Genomic DNA, 16,445 nt, shown 5'->3' with positions numbered 1-16,445 from the left:
TCAATATTATAATCTGATATTAGTTCATTTACTAGTACACCTTTAGAAGAGAGAGATCTGATGTTTAAGAGTCCACATTTAACTCTCCTATTCGTTTGCACTATTGCTCTTGTGGTTTTAATTTTTATGAGGTTTTTATGCACAGCTCCTCTTCTGTTTACCTTTGATTTAAATAATTTCGATGGTCGGGGGGCAGACACCGTCACTATAGGATTTTCACTAAGTAACTCCTGAAATGGAGGAGCAGAGAAGTGTGTTAGACTGCGACTCTGCGTAGGGTTTTGGGTGGGTAACTGCTGAATTAGAAGGGCAGAGAAGTGTGTTAAACTGCGACTCTGCCTCCTGGTCTCAACTCTGGGTTGTCATGGATTTGGTCCACTAATAAACTTGGCCAGATTTCTAGAAATGAGAGCTGCTCTTTCCCAAGTGGGATGGATGCCGTCTCTCCGAATCACACCAGGTCTCCCCCAGAAAGTCTGCCAATGATCTACAAAGCCCACATCGTTTGCTGGACACCACCTCGACAACCAGCGGCGGAATGACGACATGCTATATCACATAGCATTTACGTTAATCTAGTTTGCATGTCCTGCTCCAACACCCTTTTATAAATATACCATGAAGTACCTAAAATTAATCAAGTGAAATTTTCTATAGTACTATTTGAGTCAAAATATCCAGGGTTTGATTGTATTCACAAAGCTGCCATACGCACTGTTCTTCTGACGCCTAGGGGGCTCTCACTCTTTGGTGCAATTGCATTTGTACGCATTGGTGAGATCAACTGAGGCTATTGTCACTGTCTATTCTCTCCATGCATTCAGGCACGTGGAATGACATGAAAATGCAAATCCGTGTTCACATGGGGGTTGTGTTGTACAAAGACCTTTGCTCGAGGATCTCAAAGTACGTGCTGAGGCATACTAAGGCTAAAAGGTCAGAGATATAGCAGGCAAAGGGGCCATGAAGAGCCTTAAAAGTAATCAGTATAATCTTAAAATCTATTCTAAAACATTCTGGGAGACAAAAACAGATTTTTGTTTCAGGAAACGAAAAGGCTGTTGCAGTAAATCAAGACATGATGATATGAAGGACTGTAAAACGATCTGTGTCTTTCAAAGTTAAGTTAAACACGACGCACAAGCTATGTGTGCTGCTCAAAACTTATTACTGTCAAACCAGACGCCAAGATTCCATTGCAACAGGTTTACTGTGTTTCAATAGGGAACCAGCAGATGGCAGAATTTGTTTTGCCATGTGCTGGATCTCAGTTTTGTCTGAGTTCAGCTGGAGTAAATTTACACAGAGGCAGTCAGTAAGGGAACACCATGTCTCTGAATAATGTGTCCAAGGGGAAGCATGTATAAAGAAAATAAAACTAGTCCCAAAACTTAGGCAAACCATATTAACAGAAGAAAATTAAAAGACATAGTTGTTAACACAGACACAGAACTTCCTATTTGACAGGTACGATGAACGTAATGAAGGCTGTACAAGACATCCCCACTCAGTCCCTCAGACTGTCTAACAGGATGCTGTGACTGATCATGTCAAATGCTGTGTTAAGTTCCAGGAGTAGAAGGACTAAGCACATGCCATCATTGGCAGCCATTAAAAGTGCATTAGTGACCGTCCAGTCTCAGTGCTGTGACACTTCCAGAAACCATATTGAAAGTTGTTATTTTATTATTTTCCAGTGCAGAGAGATTTTTTTTGGACACAATTTTAGAGTTTTATTAAAAGGTAACTTGGAAATCGGTCTTTTGAGGGAGGAAGGGATCCAGCCCAGGCTCTTTAGGCAGTGGGTTCACACAAACAGTTTTAAAATAATAAGGGACACAACCAATAGACAAGGAACTAATATTTCTTTGTGTGGTCTGGGGTGAACGCTATTTCTGTTTAAAAAAATGATGCATGCTCCCAGAAAAGATTAAAACTATCGATTTAAAATCAAAGTATTGTGAGGAGCAAACTGACTGTAGCCATCTGTTGAGACTGAGCAGCCTGCTAAAACGCCCAACACCTCGACAGAAAGAGGGAATCGTGCCGTTAGTGAGTAATTTAAAAAGACGGTTGATAGGCATCATCGTGGATAACAACATTTCTGGCGTAAGGGTTTTACTCAAGAGACAGCATCCGTTGAACAATGTCCAGATCCTTGGCGCCTGGGAAGCAATACGTTGCAGCCGTTTTTGTTTTTATGTTTATGATTATGGAATCACCAGTAATCAATGAAGAAGGAGAAGGGGATTGGAAGTCTGAACAGGAGAGGGGATTACAGGACAAGCGGTAAACTTCTCGCAGCCAGATCGTGAAGAGGGTGCATGTCGTTTAGCGCGATGGTCAACTGGAGAGAGAGACAGCTTGGACACACATAAGACTCCACGGATGATGGGGGGATGTGGCATCAAGTGAGTGGGGTGAGCTCCTGCTTGTCCAAAATGGAAAATTAGTTGGTCAGCTGGAGGGCCTGAAATGGAAGGGGACGACAGGGGAGATTCCACCGTGTTTGGGACCCTTACGAGCAACAGTCCGTGGGTCCTTCTGGCTGGGAGTGGAGCTAACCAGGGCCTTGGGCTTAGCTCACAGCTGTGTCCAGTGGTCTGCAGTATGGGCAGGGTGGCACCCAAACATGGGAGGGTTGAGTCCAACTCTTCGGCGCTTGTGGTAGTGAGAGGGGTTCCCATGGTCAAAGATCTGGGCCCGTATTCATAAAGATTCTAAGAATCCTCTCAGAAAACTCTTAATTTAGCTTAAAAACTTTTACGTAGGAGTCTTAGCTTAAGAGTGATCAGGGACTGATCTGAGAGCAACTCTGAGCAAGGAAAAGACAAAAACTTTCATCTTATTGTGATTTTAAGTATAGGTTCTATTCTAAGCCTTCACTTTGGAAATTACATGCGTAATATTTCCTATATGACCGTACACACACACACACACACTATAACTATAAATATATATATATATATATAAATCCTGTTTTTTATTTACCATGTTTTTCATTCAACATACCATATTACCAGGCTTAGAATGATAAAAATTGTTCCACTCTTTCCAGTTACACTGATTGCTGACATGTCTATTTAAGTGGTGGTTTGAATGTTGGTTTTAATGTATCAAACATGGAATCAAAACCAAGAAGGGCGAGAAAGCCCAACTGGACAAAGGAACAGTGTTTACTGTTAGCCCAGTTAGTGGATGAACACAAAGCCATTCTAAAAGGAAAATTCGGGCTGGGTGTCACAGCATGGGGCAAGAAGCAGACGTGGGAGCGTATAGCACAAACTATTAACGGTTCATTCCCCTGCTATATTCATAAATGCAGTTTTTTGAGCCTGCAAGGTGGGAATGTCCAGTGGAAACGAAATGAACTGCGACACAATAAAAGGTTCTGAAAGTGCTGTAATTGTTTATGTGATCACTCTGCTTATAGAAGGTTGTGACAGACCCAAATCATCACTGCTGCACTGTTGCATTTTCCCAGCTGCCAAATATCGTAATGTAGTGATTACTTTCATTTCTGGCGCTATGGCATTCCAGCGCTGTGTCGGAGATGTTAGCACGTCTCTAATAAGATCAGTCACAAACATGATCCCTGCACGATCTAATCTATAGCGTCTGATTAACCAGTCATCCATTGTCTGCATCACATTTCTTCTCCCTCTTCGTCTTTCTGCCATTTTCTCCTCTACTAAAGAAACTCTTAAACTTCTTAAAAGTCCTCGGCCGTGCTCCTAACAATTTTGACCTTAAGATTATTTCTTTAATTTTAAGAGTAAACGCCCACGGAAAGTAGACTTGTAATGCGTTACACACAGGATGTCCTACTGAGAACGGGACTTCCTGGTACAGGCCCAAACATTGCACCTGCTGCGATGGATCAACATCTGGAAAGCAGGTTAGATTATCTTATGTTTAATCCCGGATGGCGGTGTTACTGGTGGTGAGTGGTGATAGTGCACAACAGGGGTGATATTATCTGCTGTCCCCAACGGCAAGCCGGGTTATGCTAGCAGCAAATCCACTTGCGACTAGGATCTGGGGTCTTAATACTTAAGATCTAAATGTCCAATAAATAAAATCTTATACTATATGGATATAAACAACCAGGATCTAAAAGTGCAGTGTAAAAATGTGGCTTAAAACTGCAGCCACTGACAGTGAGCTTAACAATCGATCTTCAGAAACCTATGGGTGATGTCACGGAGACTACATCCATGTTTTATACAGTCTTATCAGTTTTTTGTACGTATTAATATATAACGTGTTTAGGAGTGACCTCCATGGTGCTGGTAGGTGTATTTTGTTACCCTTAGACAGACCCAAACTAGTTGTTTCATTAGCTACGAGAAGCTCTTAACCATATGCATCTACACCACAGTCAGCAAACCTAGTTCCTGGATGTGTAATGTGCTTGGCAATGTTGACATAATTGATTTTAATGGTCAGCATCGCCAACTGAGATTTTAGAGCAAGAAGAATGTCATCTTTTCATCAAGGGAGGAGAAAATATGCCAAGAGAACAAGAGATTTGAAAGGAGTGACAGAGAAGAAGATGGTGAGCATGGAAGAGACAGTTAAGTGCCAAAGCTTGTTGCTGTCATCCACAGATAAGCACACAAGACACACACATATGTACATTATGTACAAAGGATGCTCTCTGTCCCTTCCACTCTCTCCCTCAGGAATTCTCATCACCCCAAACCAAAAATCAGTTTGTCTCACTCATCGGTCTCCTTTGCTACAACTCGCTGTCCATTTTAACAAGCCCTTAAGGAGCTGAGGACATTCAACCGAACCAAGTCTTTCTTCTGTGATATATGTATTTTTTTAAAAACATGAAGCAGGATAACCACAGTGTGTTGCAGTGAAGCTTCAGAGAATTACTGCCTGTTGAAGATTAGAGTCTGGGAAATTTTAGATTTTATTGGTCATGGGTATGTTTTCACAGCTTAAGAAGACAGAAGCAATGGTAGAGCAAGACTAGAGCTGTGCATAACATAAGAACAAGGTGCTTACAGTACTAACAAAGATACAAATGTATGAGGCATAAACTGTCTTCTATAGATGAATTTTTACCCAAGATAAATGTAAATGCACAAGGCGCATATTCAACACATTCACAATCTCAGAGACTTATCCTCAGTGTCTTATCATACTGTAATGGAGGAGAAGTGGAATATGGAGTATTTCTTCAGCATCTTAATGAGAGAGGAATGTGATGTTCCTTCCTTCTCTACACTTGTGACAGCTCAGTCATTGGTGAGAGGTTGAGGGAATGGTTGCAGTACTAGATGTGTGTGTGTGTGTGTGTGTGTGTGCACAAGTGCCTCAACACATGGTGTAAACTGTGGCCTCATCCACACTACTCTGTTTTAGTTTACAAACAGAATTAAGATGAATACGATCTCCATCCACACCAGCGTTTTAGTTTGTTTTGGAGTTGATCTGTCTACATTAAAACGACTGAAAACGCACATCGATTGGCTGTTCAGGTAAACTGAGCAAGTGTGTGCCGGTGTAAACATGAAGCAGATGGTCTTTCCCGAAGTTACAGAAGATTTGGCGAAAGAATAAAGAAATGCAGGCGATGAATCAGACCAGATTTTTCAACAATAACGAGCTGGGACTGTTACTAAATGTAACACGGGACTGTGGCAGAAAACAGACTGGGAGTCGTGGAAAAGTAACCGGCGACGTGCACAGTAGCTTACAACTGTAGGCAGATAGGCCTAAGTGTTATCTGCATGGTACAGAATATTTACCAACTCAAAAACTCTGTCAGTAGCATCGTGTTTGTGCTTTGCATGACTTATAAAACCCAATCAGAGAGCTGAGCATCATATTTTCTAAAGTCCTCCGTTTTTGTCCGTCTTCACTACAACGCCCTCTGGAGTCTTGAAACGCAAAATGGGGTCGGCAGCGTTTCCAAACTTCTCCGTTTTAGGTCTTCATTTGCGCCGTTTTAGTCTGGATGGGAGGTGCAAACATAGCAAAAGATCTCCGTTTTATTTCTAAAATGCCGTAGTGTGAATGGGTCCTGGGACTTCAAATAGATCAAACAGGTATCAAATAATTTTGCAGCCTAAACTCAGGAACAACTAGGACAATTTGAATTATAAGGGGAACATCAGACTAAAAATCAATCAGTGTCTTTCACTGTCCTCTTGGGGTAAGTTTCTGGTTTGATGCACCTGTAACCACATCCATAGTGATGTCATAGTGTACCGACACACCTGAATTGCACACCTACATCAGCAACAAGGTGAGAAGTTAAACCAGGTCAACAAAAACAAAAGCTGCTCTTTAAGGGGACGCTTTAAATGAATACATGGTTGTAGGTGAGAGTTTGGTGTGATAAACGTGAGGAAAAAAATCTGGGAAGCACTTCAGTCTAAACCAAAACAGCCACTACAGCGAGTAAGGACTAAGCTATTAATTTGACAGCTGTGCCTTTTGTAATGATTGTGCACGGGAAAAGTCGTTTTGCACCTGCGGGCGTCACATGACCTGCTGTTCTGACCGTGGCTGCTAAGGCATAATGGCTACCGCTCAACAGGGGATAGGGATTTGCAGAAATTAACCCTATGAAGGTTTACTCTGTGCTCTAGTAGCCTTGAACACCCTGCCACAAACATGTCCACACAAACCTAAGCCTCTCTATAACCTGTGAAGACAGCAAAGCGGTCGGCTCATTCAGAAGCTACTGGACCAAATAATTGAGAAACATTTAGGCCTACAGCATTAAAACATTATCTGTAAAGCTTTTTACAGATTTTGTTAATGCTATATCAACCATCACAGATTCTTGCTACTACTGCTAATATTTATACCTTTGATGCACTATTCAGATGTGCTAATTGTTTTTCAAACATTGTATGAATTCTTTTGCTCATTTTCTCCTCACATTTGGTGCGTGTGATCTCTGTATTCCTTGGATATTCATCAGCAACAAAAAAGCGAGGTGGTTGAAAGAACCTTATGCAAGGTGAATCTCCATTTATATCAGCAGAGTCAAACACTTCATAAGCAATGAAGTGAGCCTTTAATATTACACAAAGTTTTTACAGTTAGGCCTACCGTTTAGAAAAAAAGAAAATACCTTTCTTCTGTTGCCTTCATGTGTAGTAGGCCTATAATTACAAATTACTTTACTATCCAACCACTTATTAATAATGACGCACTGTATGGTGAATTGATCACAGGGAATTAATAGAGAGTACCAGGATTTACCGTGAGAATAAAGCACCTACATCCAAATAGAGCAACAGACAGAGAAAGCTCAAACAGCAGGCGTTACATCAACACACAGCCTTAAAATTAAGCATCTTCATCTGCAATGTATTCAGTGATCTCTTGTTCAAAAGTTTACACACACTGAGACAAACATGGGAGTTTTCAACAGTGCAAATAAAATCCTCGGCTTTCACCTCTTGATAATAAAAACTCACCTTATGAGCACGGATACCCCCACGTCCTCACAGTTCTTGTAGACGTGTCCCCACGTGTCCTGGATTATCTCCCTCTCAGCGTCCGACAGCGGCTCGGCGCGCTCCGGACGATCCGTGCAATCCACTTCTCCTCTCCGCCCTCCCAGCAGCTGTGGAGGTGTAGGTGATGAGGGCGGCGGCGGAGACTCCCTGCGAGACATCCTCCTGCGGCGGAGCAGCCCGGAGGCGCCCAGCAGGGCCCGGGGGAGGTAGGGAGCGAGGGAGGGGGGGAGGGAGATGGAGAGCTGAGACCCCACGGCGGGAGCTGGGAGTGGAGAGTAGGGACAAGAAGAGGGGCAGAGTGGAGGAAGAAGAGGAGGAGGAGGAGGAGGAGGAGGAGAAGGAGGGGAGAAGGAGAAAAAGAGAAGGCAAGTGGTGCTCGCAGCTGATTAAAGAAAAGGGAATATGAAGCTCTCAATACCCCCACTACCACCCACCACGCTCTCACTCCAAACTCTCTCTTGCTTGTCCTCCCTCCAACTGAAAACTTCTTTTTCTCACTCTCTCTCTCCTCTTTTCTCGTCACTCTCTCCACTTCTTCTCTCCCCACCTCTCTCTTTTTCTCCCTCTCTCCCCCAGTGAGGGAGACGGCTGACAGTGATGCTGCTGTTGTTCTCCCTGCCTCCTACACTCCCCTCTGTCTGATCCTCGCGCTCTGGTGGAGGAGATGAGGCGGTCGCAGGACCTGATGGAATGAGAACGGGGTGGGCAGAAAGACAGAGAGAGAGAGAGAGAGAGATCTGGAGGTAAAGGGGGTGGGTGGGGGGTGGGGGCGTCAAGGGCCTCCAACAACCCACACAACTACACACATTGTCTATTTGCACGTCTGGGCGCACATATTATCCAGTGAGTGAGAACATATCTGTTTTGGAGACACATATCCAAATCTAAATAGATGTATTAAATACTTATCATTATCTTATTATTATTATTATTATGATGACGATAACCTCCTGTGTGTTTTGCTGATTCTGTCCAATTAGTCACTGAGAAATTACAACTCCTTTAAAGACACTCTTATTAATATGTTACATAACAATGAATCAAATGACTATGATCCCATTGACACTCTCAAAAAAAGAAAAATTTAAGCGCATCCAAGAAGCGCTCAAACCCCCTCAGGTGGTTGCTAACTATGCCTGTCTGCTATTTAATGCCAAGCAGGTAAAGTGGATTTAAGTGAGAGTGAACCCAAACACACAAGTTGCAGGAAAATTAAAACAATGAACTGAAAAGTGCTATAATACTCTGTAGAGCAGAGGGAAAATGCACATAGTCAGGTGATAATTTTCTGTTAATTTGTCACTTCAAGTGACCCTTTTCATATTACACATAGTTATTTGGTCTATTGTTATAAAAAATACTAATTAAAGCCACTTTAGCATTGTTAAGTGATGTCAGTGTAGCTTGTTAGCTGCCCCAAAGTGGCCAAAATATACACATAGAGCTAACGGGGTTACAGGTGTCAGTCATTGGCTGTCAATTAATGCAGGTTTATTGCACTGCAAGATGCCCTTACTAACCTTATATTAGTACTTAATGCCAAAATAAAACAAATGTCATGCAACTGTCCAAATTCAGAGAAATTAATGACAATAATATGCATTTCTTCACTACTGAAAGGGTCACAGAATCTAAATATCTTGGCATCTGGCTTGATAAGAAAATGTTCCCTCTGAAAGCTTCCCTCTGACTAGTGAAAATAAGATTGTTGCATCAGTTTTCTTCTCAGTTCTGGATCATGGGGATTTCAAATATGCTGCTGCCTCCCTTCTGACTCCACTAGATTACATTTACCACTCTGCCCTCTGGTTCATCACAGCTGATAATTGCAACACTCACCACTGCTTTCTATATGATACAGTTGGTTGGCCTCCCCTGTCTGAGAGATATAATAACCACTGGTACTGATACAGTGTTGTTGGAAAAGTTTTATCTTGTATCTCATCTTTGCTGCTCTAACACTTCTTGTTTAACACGCTCCAGTGACCGGTTTAATGCTCTTGGAGCTGTTATTGCAGTGGTCTCATGGAATAAAAAAAACAGTGTCCCCTAAAAATCAAACCACTTGTACCTCTTCAAGAACATACTCAGTCTCTACCTCCATGTGATACGTTTCTCTGAGCAAGTACCTTGTTTATTGTAAGTGTTTCGTTTCACTACTTTCTGTCAGTTCTTTTTATTTTGTTTCAGTTGTTCTATTAAACTGCTAGGGTGCTGACATAAAAGATTGTGTATGCTCCGCCAAATGGAACATACAGGTAAGTTAAATAAATAGAAATTCAAAAATAACATAATTTAAATAACTATTTGAGGCTTTATGACCCTGTCAGATGATAGAAAAATGTTGTTCTCTGTTGGGCTAAGACAGAAACACTGCAAGACTATAGCAGCTCAGATCATTACCTGCTGCTACAAGGCAAGGCAGACAGATAAAATAACCTATGTGGACATACATGAGATTTTAAAGACAGTAATATTTTAAGTGTATAAGTGTATGCATAAAATGACCATACATGGAGCTTCTAACATGACGTATCTGTATAATCTGGCTGGATGGACATCTTATGTCAACACTACAGAAGATAAAATTAGGATATCCAAGATATATCGGGATTTTTGCTAATCTTCTTTTAAATTATTTTCTAATACAACTGCTTGGTATTGTAATTTCTTTTGCTTTCTTTTTCTCTATCCACTATTTTCCCTTATATGCACTGGCAACATAAATTTATTTTTATGTCATGCCAAACAAGCACATTTAAATTGGAGGGAAAAGGGCAATTATAGCTACTTGTGCTGAAGAGGTGCAGCTGCAGTGGTCAGAGGGCACACACTCAGAAATAGAAATGTGTGTGTTTCTTTAAAGACAAAGTAAGACACAATGAGAAGGTTCTGCATCTCCACAAACTCTTGCTGGTCATTGCAGCAGACAGTTTGCCTGGTAAAGAGGAAGCTAAGGATGACCTGGGGTAGGAAAGGAAATAGATCTGAATATCATTACATTCAGTGCACTGCTACATAATCACAATATGACATTGTTTTTTAATGCTTCACATTTTAATCAATCCCCACTGCCAATACCTTATTCAGGACCAAAAGGCCTAATTCTTAACCTCTTCTTAATCCCCCCATAACACAGAAAATTTCAACAAAGGTGAAGTGTCTAAAATGTTCTAATTAATTTACAAATAAGAGTCTGTAAACACTAGAATCAGCCTATAAAATAACTGGTGAAGAAATATTGGGAGTCAGGTTCAGGTGTTAAGAAGAAGTTGACAGATGAAGACTTAACATCGCTTGGTTTATTGAGCCTGGCCGAGGAGACGCAGTGTCAAATTGGAATCTATTACTATCCATGAGTTGTACTCTAATCTGTGGAGCCAGTAAGATCATGTAAACATTCTTGTAAGACTCAACCTTGCCAGATTCCCAGAGAACACATATATCTGTTAGCCTGATGCCTGAGATACTGTCTCTACCTTATCAGTGTTGTCTCCCTAACAAGGACAGTTACACGTAAGAAATAACCAGAGCTGGAAGGTCAGTGAACACTTGTGGGGTCAGCAAATGACTCCAAGCTAGACCTGCCTTACCTTTCCCTGTTACATCAATTAAGCCCCCTAAGAATATTTTTTAACAATAACTACAATGTGTAATGTAAACACCAGGTTGCTAAAACGACCTCAGTGTCCTCAGGGGTAGATATGGCCCTGTTAAGTTTATTGATGCCTAAAAGTAATGAAAACATCTGCAAGAGGATTCAGACTATTTCACCTGTTTGCTTGCTTTGAGAATTACAAATTACCATGAGAAAGGGACAGAAACAAAATCGAGAGGAATGACATTTTGTTCAAGAAAATGTTTCAAGCAAGATGATTTATTTTGTAAATAGGTGAAATGATTTTGCACCACAGAAGAAAATTAGATTTCTGCTAAATTACTCTAAGATGCAGTGAGCAAGTTCCAAGTGAGCACATTAATCTATACTTGTGCAGAAACCGTAGACAGTGCCTAAGGAGGTCAAACATTTATCTATCTCCAATCTGGCACTGTGGTATTGAAAACGCCACATTTGACATTCCTTATCTGTGCTTGCAAAAAAACCCCAAAAAACGGCTGAAGATGTTTGATAAACTGCTGTCTAGACAAAAGCAGAAGAGGGATGGTGGAGGACGATGCTGATGACAGGTCTATTATGCCACAGAGGCGACTGGAGAAGCCAACAATTGAGAGATGGAGCTGTCACAGCATTTTGCAAAATGCACCACACCAAAGGGTGTCACTCTGTCACTCGTCAAGGCAAGATGAAATAACTCACTCAGACATCTTGCATCTGTCACTTAAGCTATGCCAGTGCTCAGTATGTGACATCGAAATTTAGAAATATACTCAGTTAAACTATTTTGTGACTGATGAATCCGTGTGGCAATCCATAACTGGTTCATGAAGTGATACTGTAAGTGAACATAGAGGAACAGCATATAAGGAAATTTAATCTTCTACTGTGTTACAGTGCATCAATCAGTATATGTGAATATGTGTAACAAAACCTCAACTAGAGCTCTGTCAAGCTGGAGGTTGGCAAAGCTTTACCTTTGGTGCTGGTGCCCTCTACTGTCTGTTGTACTTCAAATAACATGAGTTAATGTTATGTTGTCAAATAATTTGAATAATAAATGCATATATATGCAGCAGCTAAGTTTTAACAAAAACTAGTCATAGGTTCCAATGCGTCATTATTGGCGTCCAGTAAAACACAGAACTGACTTCAAATTGGCACTAATTAGGCACAAGATCTTGAATGGCCTGGCCCCTGCACAAATAGCAGAGTTGTTGAGCTCTCTATCATCTAATCAAGGTATTTTATCTGTTCCCCGATAACGTTTTAAATCCATAGGTGACCATGCTTTTGCTGTTGTAGCTCCTACATTTTGGAAAAGCCATACCCATTCCAACTGATCTACGGTTTGTTTTTCAGGACTCATTTCTGATGCACAGGCCACTCAGTTGTAGGGGATTTCACAAAAACCCATTAATAAATATGTATATTTAAGAAATGAAACACAGTGAAAGACAATCACAAGCATGAAGCTTTGATCCAGTCCTGTGAAGTACACTTTTTGAAAACATTGTGTTGTGGCTTGTGTCAAATTAAAAATATCACATGACTGATGACGTCCAAAGCTTCAAATGTCACTGGCGCTTCAGAGAGTGCTTGATTCAATTGACAGTTTTGCAGCTTAACTATGTGATGTATGAGAACATTTCCAACTGATACCAAGTAATAATGTCCTAAAAGTTAAAGGCTAATTTAATGACAATTATACTCCATTCCTATCACATTGGGACTCGTATGAAATGCCAGATAAATAGCAACTATGAAGTTAAAACACACAAGCGCACAGTGGACACTACATCAATAAAGTACAGTAGTATTGTGTCAGGATTTTTTTTTTTATATCTAGGCTTTTTAGACTACATTTAGACATTTTACAGTCACATTTTGCACAATAACATCCACATTTAATATAAGATAGTACCTTATTTATCTTGAGGGATATTGTTGTGTAGGAGTTGCAGTATACAGTAGGACAGAGTGCAAATATTTAAAAAAAATTATAATAAATTAAAGAAAAAATTAAAAGTTGAAGAATAAATGATTATCATTAGGGTGCCGAATCTACACACCAGCATATTTAAATAGGTTAATGGGGAGTATCATAATTATAAATAGGTTAATGGTAAGGCGCTAATCCAAAAATACACACAAAATATACACAATATAAACAGGTTACTAATAAAGATCGCAGATACACCGTAAACCCAAATAAGAATACTCAAAATATTTGTCAAAACTGAGTAAACCTTCACTGAAATATAATACAATTTTAAAAAAACTTTAATTTCCGCATACTAAATTACACTGATTCACTGATGCTTATTAAAATTAAATTCCACTGGAATACTACTAATTTGTTTTCATTCTTTTTTGCAGTAATTTTGAACATTCTCCATTTCCAGATTCTTAATGCGATTTTTTTGGTGTTGAGTGATAATAACTTGAATCTTGAGCTAAATAAAATTTCATTTTACTACTTACTTTACAGAGTTTTGTGGAAAAAGCGACTATGCATAATTTTATTCCATCAGCAGCACTTTTACTTAAATAATATAATAGGGAGGTTTAAATGTGTCGTTTTATGGAATCATAAGCAAATAAAGATTGTGTTGAAAACAAAAGTGCTGTGGGCGAAATTACTGATTGAAAAAAAAAATTTTCGCCGTTTTTAACTCCAAAACCCGCCGATGTTGTTGCTCTGAGTCTAAAGGCCCATTTATACTCCTGCATAGGGTCTACGTGCGTACCTACGCTGTAGGCTACGCACGTAGACATGCATTTATACTTGTGCGTAGGTGTGTCCGTCATTATGCGATTACACCCCCAAACGCTAGTCGGCAGTAGCGCTACAGCGTCCACTGTGTTGACTTTTGCCGGCCGAGCAGGCTAACTTCCAGGTTAGCCCTCCGCTAATGTAAATGGGGGTAAAATTGTAAACGTGCAGCTGGTGTAGCCTTTTCAAATGATACCGACAGAATGGATCACATTCTGATAGCAAAACGAGTCATTTCGCTCGGGTTGCGACGGTCAAATATATTGATTCACTGTTACAGACGCCGTTTTGGCCGCTAGTAAATGTTACTTCAAAGTGCGGGATACTTCCTGTCGGCTCGGAGGCATTGCGAGACTACCCAGCCGACCAATCACAGAGCTTACGGTCCGCGTCGACTCGACGTGTAGTTACATTTTTGAGGAGGTGCACGTCAGGCGACGGCGTAGCCTCTGCGTAGCCCCATAGTCTACGGCGTCACCTACGCTGTCAATTTGAAGCAGAAGTATAAAGTCTCTTAATTGCATCCACATTTCGCTCACTTTTCCTTGCGTCTTAGTCCCGCCCACCGGGGATGCATGGAGAGACCAAGCCAGGAGAGAAGGCATGAGGAAATTTGTTTTTAGAGACATGAGACGTCCTTTACTCCGAAGTGTCATGTCAAGCGACGTCCGTTTGTGATGACAACGGCAGGATAATAGCAGGATCAGCTGTCAGTCGGCTCTAACAGCTGTAGGCCTACACACTTTTGATGAAGTTTGTGTCTGCACACATGCACTTTTCTGATACTAATAAAGTCTCAGTTATCAGTGCAGAGCAGCATAATTCTCTCTGTAGCTGTTACCAAACACCTGCAAATCAATAATTATAGGTTAGGCCAACTATAGGCCCTGTGTCCTGCTCAGAGGCACAGGATCATTTCTACAGGCACAATGCTTAGGCTATATTATCTGCATTTATATTTATTGATTCTGATTGTAAATTCGTTATTGAATAACCAAGAATATGATCATGGTGTCTTGGAATTAATTAGCCTAAATGTTTAAGGGAAATTGAAATGATGTAACTTGTATCAAAGGTGACGCTCAGTTTTTGGCTTTCCGTTCATTTCCTCTACTGATATCGTTTAACACTACTGCATACATTTTATGTGCATGTCACATCACTCGTGACATCTGACCCTTTTTTTTTTTTTTAGCGCAGCAGCACTTTCATTCACACTTTCATCAACTGATTTTACTCGCGGAGCCGCCGGCTGCCTTCATCAGATGTTTCGAGGACTAAAACTGGATCCAGATGAAACCATGGTATCCTATGACGTGACTTCTTTGTTCACCTGCATCCCCACCATAGAGGCAGTAGAAACCGTTAGGAAACGGCTAACACAAGACAACACCCTGGACAACAGAACTAGCCTCAGCCCTGACCAAATCTGTAAATTACTCGACCTCTGTCTAAACACCACCTACTTCCAGTACAACGGTGGATTCTACAGACAGAAGCATGGCTGTGCCATGGGCTCACCGGTATCCCCGATTGTGGCAAACATCTACATGGAAGAAGTGAAGAATAAAGCCCTCAACTCCTTCAGAGGAATAGCACCGAGCCACTGGTACAGATATGTGGACGACACCTGGGTCAAAATTAAAAGCCAGGAAGTGCAAGCCTTCACAGAACACATCAACTCTGTGGACAGTAACATCAAGTTCACACGAGAAGATGTTCACAACAACAGTTTGGCCCTGGACTGCGCTGCACACATTGAAGAGGACAGGAGCCTGCAGATTGGTGTTTACAGAAAACCCACACACACAGACCAATACCTACTCTTCGATTCACACCACCCACTGGAGCACAAGCTAGGGGTCATGAGAACGCTGCACCACAGAGCGGAAAACATACCAACAAGCGCCCAAGCCAGAGAGAAGGAACAGAACCACCTGAAGGGGGCACTTACAGCCTGTGGATACCCTAAATGGACCTTTGTGAAAACAGCCACAATATCCAAGAACAAAACTACAGGGGAGGAGGAAAAGAAGGTCAAACGCAACAACATTGTGATTCCGTATGTGTCTGGAGTATCAGAGAAACTCAGGAGGATTTTCAACAAACATAACATCCCTGTGTTTTTTAAACCCAAGAACACACTAAGACAGATGCGGGTCCACCCCAAAGACCGCACACCCAAACAGAAGAAAAGCAATCTAGTGTATGCAGTCCAATGCAGTGAGGAATGCACAGACCTGTATATTGGGGAGACTAAACAACCACTACACAAACACATGGCTCAACACAGAAGGGCCAACTCCTCAGGTCAAGACTCTGCAGTCTACTTACATCTGAAGGACAGAGGACACTCGTTTGAGGACCACCAGGTGCACATTTTAGACAGAGAAGATGGATGGTTTGAAAGAGGTGTCAAGGAAGCCATCTACACCAGGGTTGAGAAGCCGTCATTGAACAGGGGAGGGGGTCTACGCCACCACTTATCCCCCACTTACAATGCTGTCCTTTCATCACTTCCCAGGAAACTCAACAAACGTAACCTATTGGCCTCAGGTGA

The 16,445-nt window shown here is 41.3% G+C and overlaps 1 long non-coding RNA gene across 1 annotated transcript in view; it reads right to left on the bottom strand.

The window, feature by feature from the left end:
* Nucleotides 1-8,011: 8,011 nt before the first annotated feature.
* LOC123969210 overlaps nt 8,012-16,445 on the bottom strand; it is an 81,632-nt gene continuing 73,198 nt past the window's right edge. Inside the window, exon 6 of the long non-coding RNA XR_006824679.1 lies at nt 8,012-8,175. This is a non-coding gene — a long non-coding RNA (uncharacterized LOC123969210). The remainder of the gene's footprint in view (nt 8,176-16,445) is intronic.

The sequence above is a fragment of the Micropterus dolomieu genome, linkage group LG04, assembly GCF_021292245.1.
Source record: "Micropterus dolomieu isolate WLL.071019.BEF.003 ecotype Adirondacks linkage group LG04, ASM2129224v1, whole genome shotgun sequence".
NCBI lineage: Eukaryota > Metazoa > Chordata > Actinopteri > Centrarchiformes > Centrarchidae > Micropterus > Micropterus dolomieu.
The sequence above is the reverse complement of the archived record's forward strand: the minus strand, read 5'-3'. Positions and strand labels throughout refer to the sequence as shown.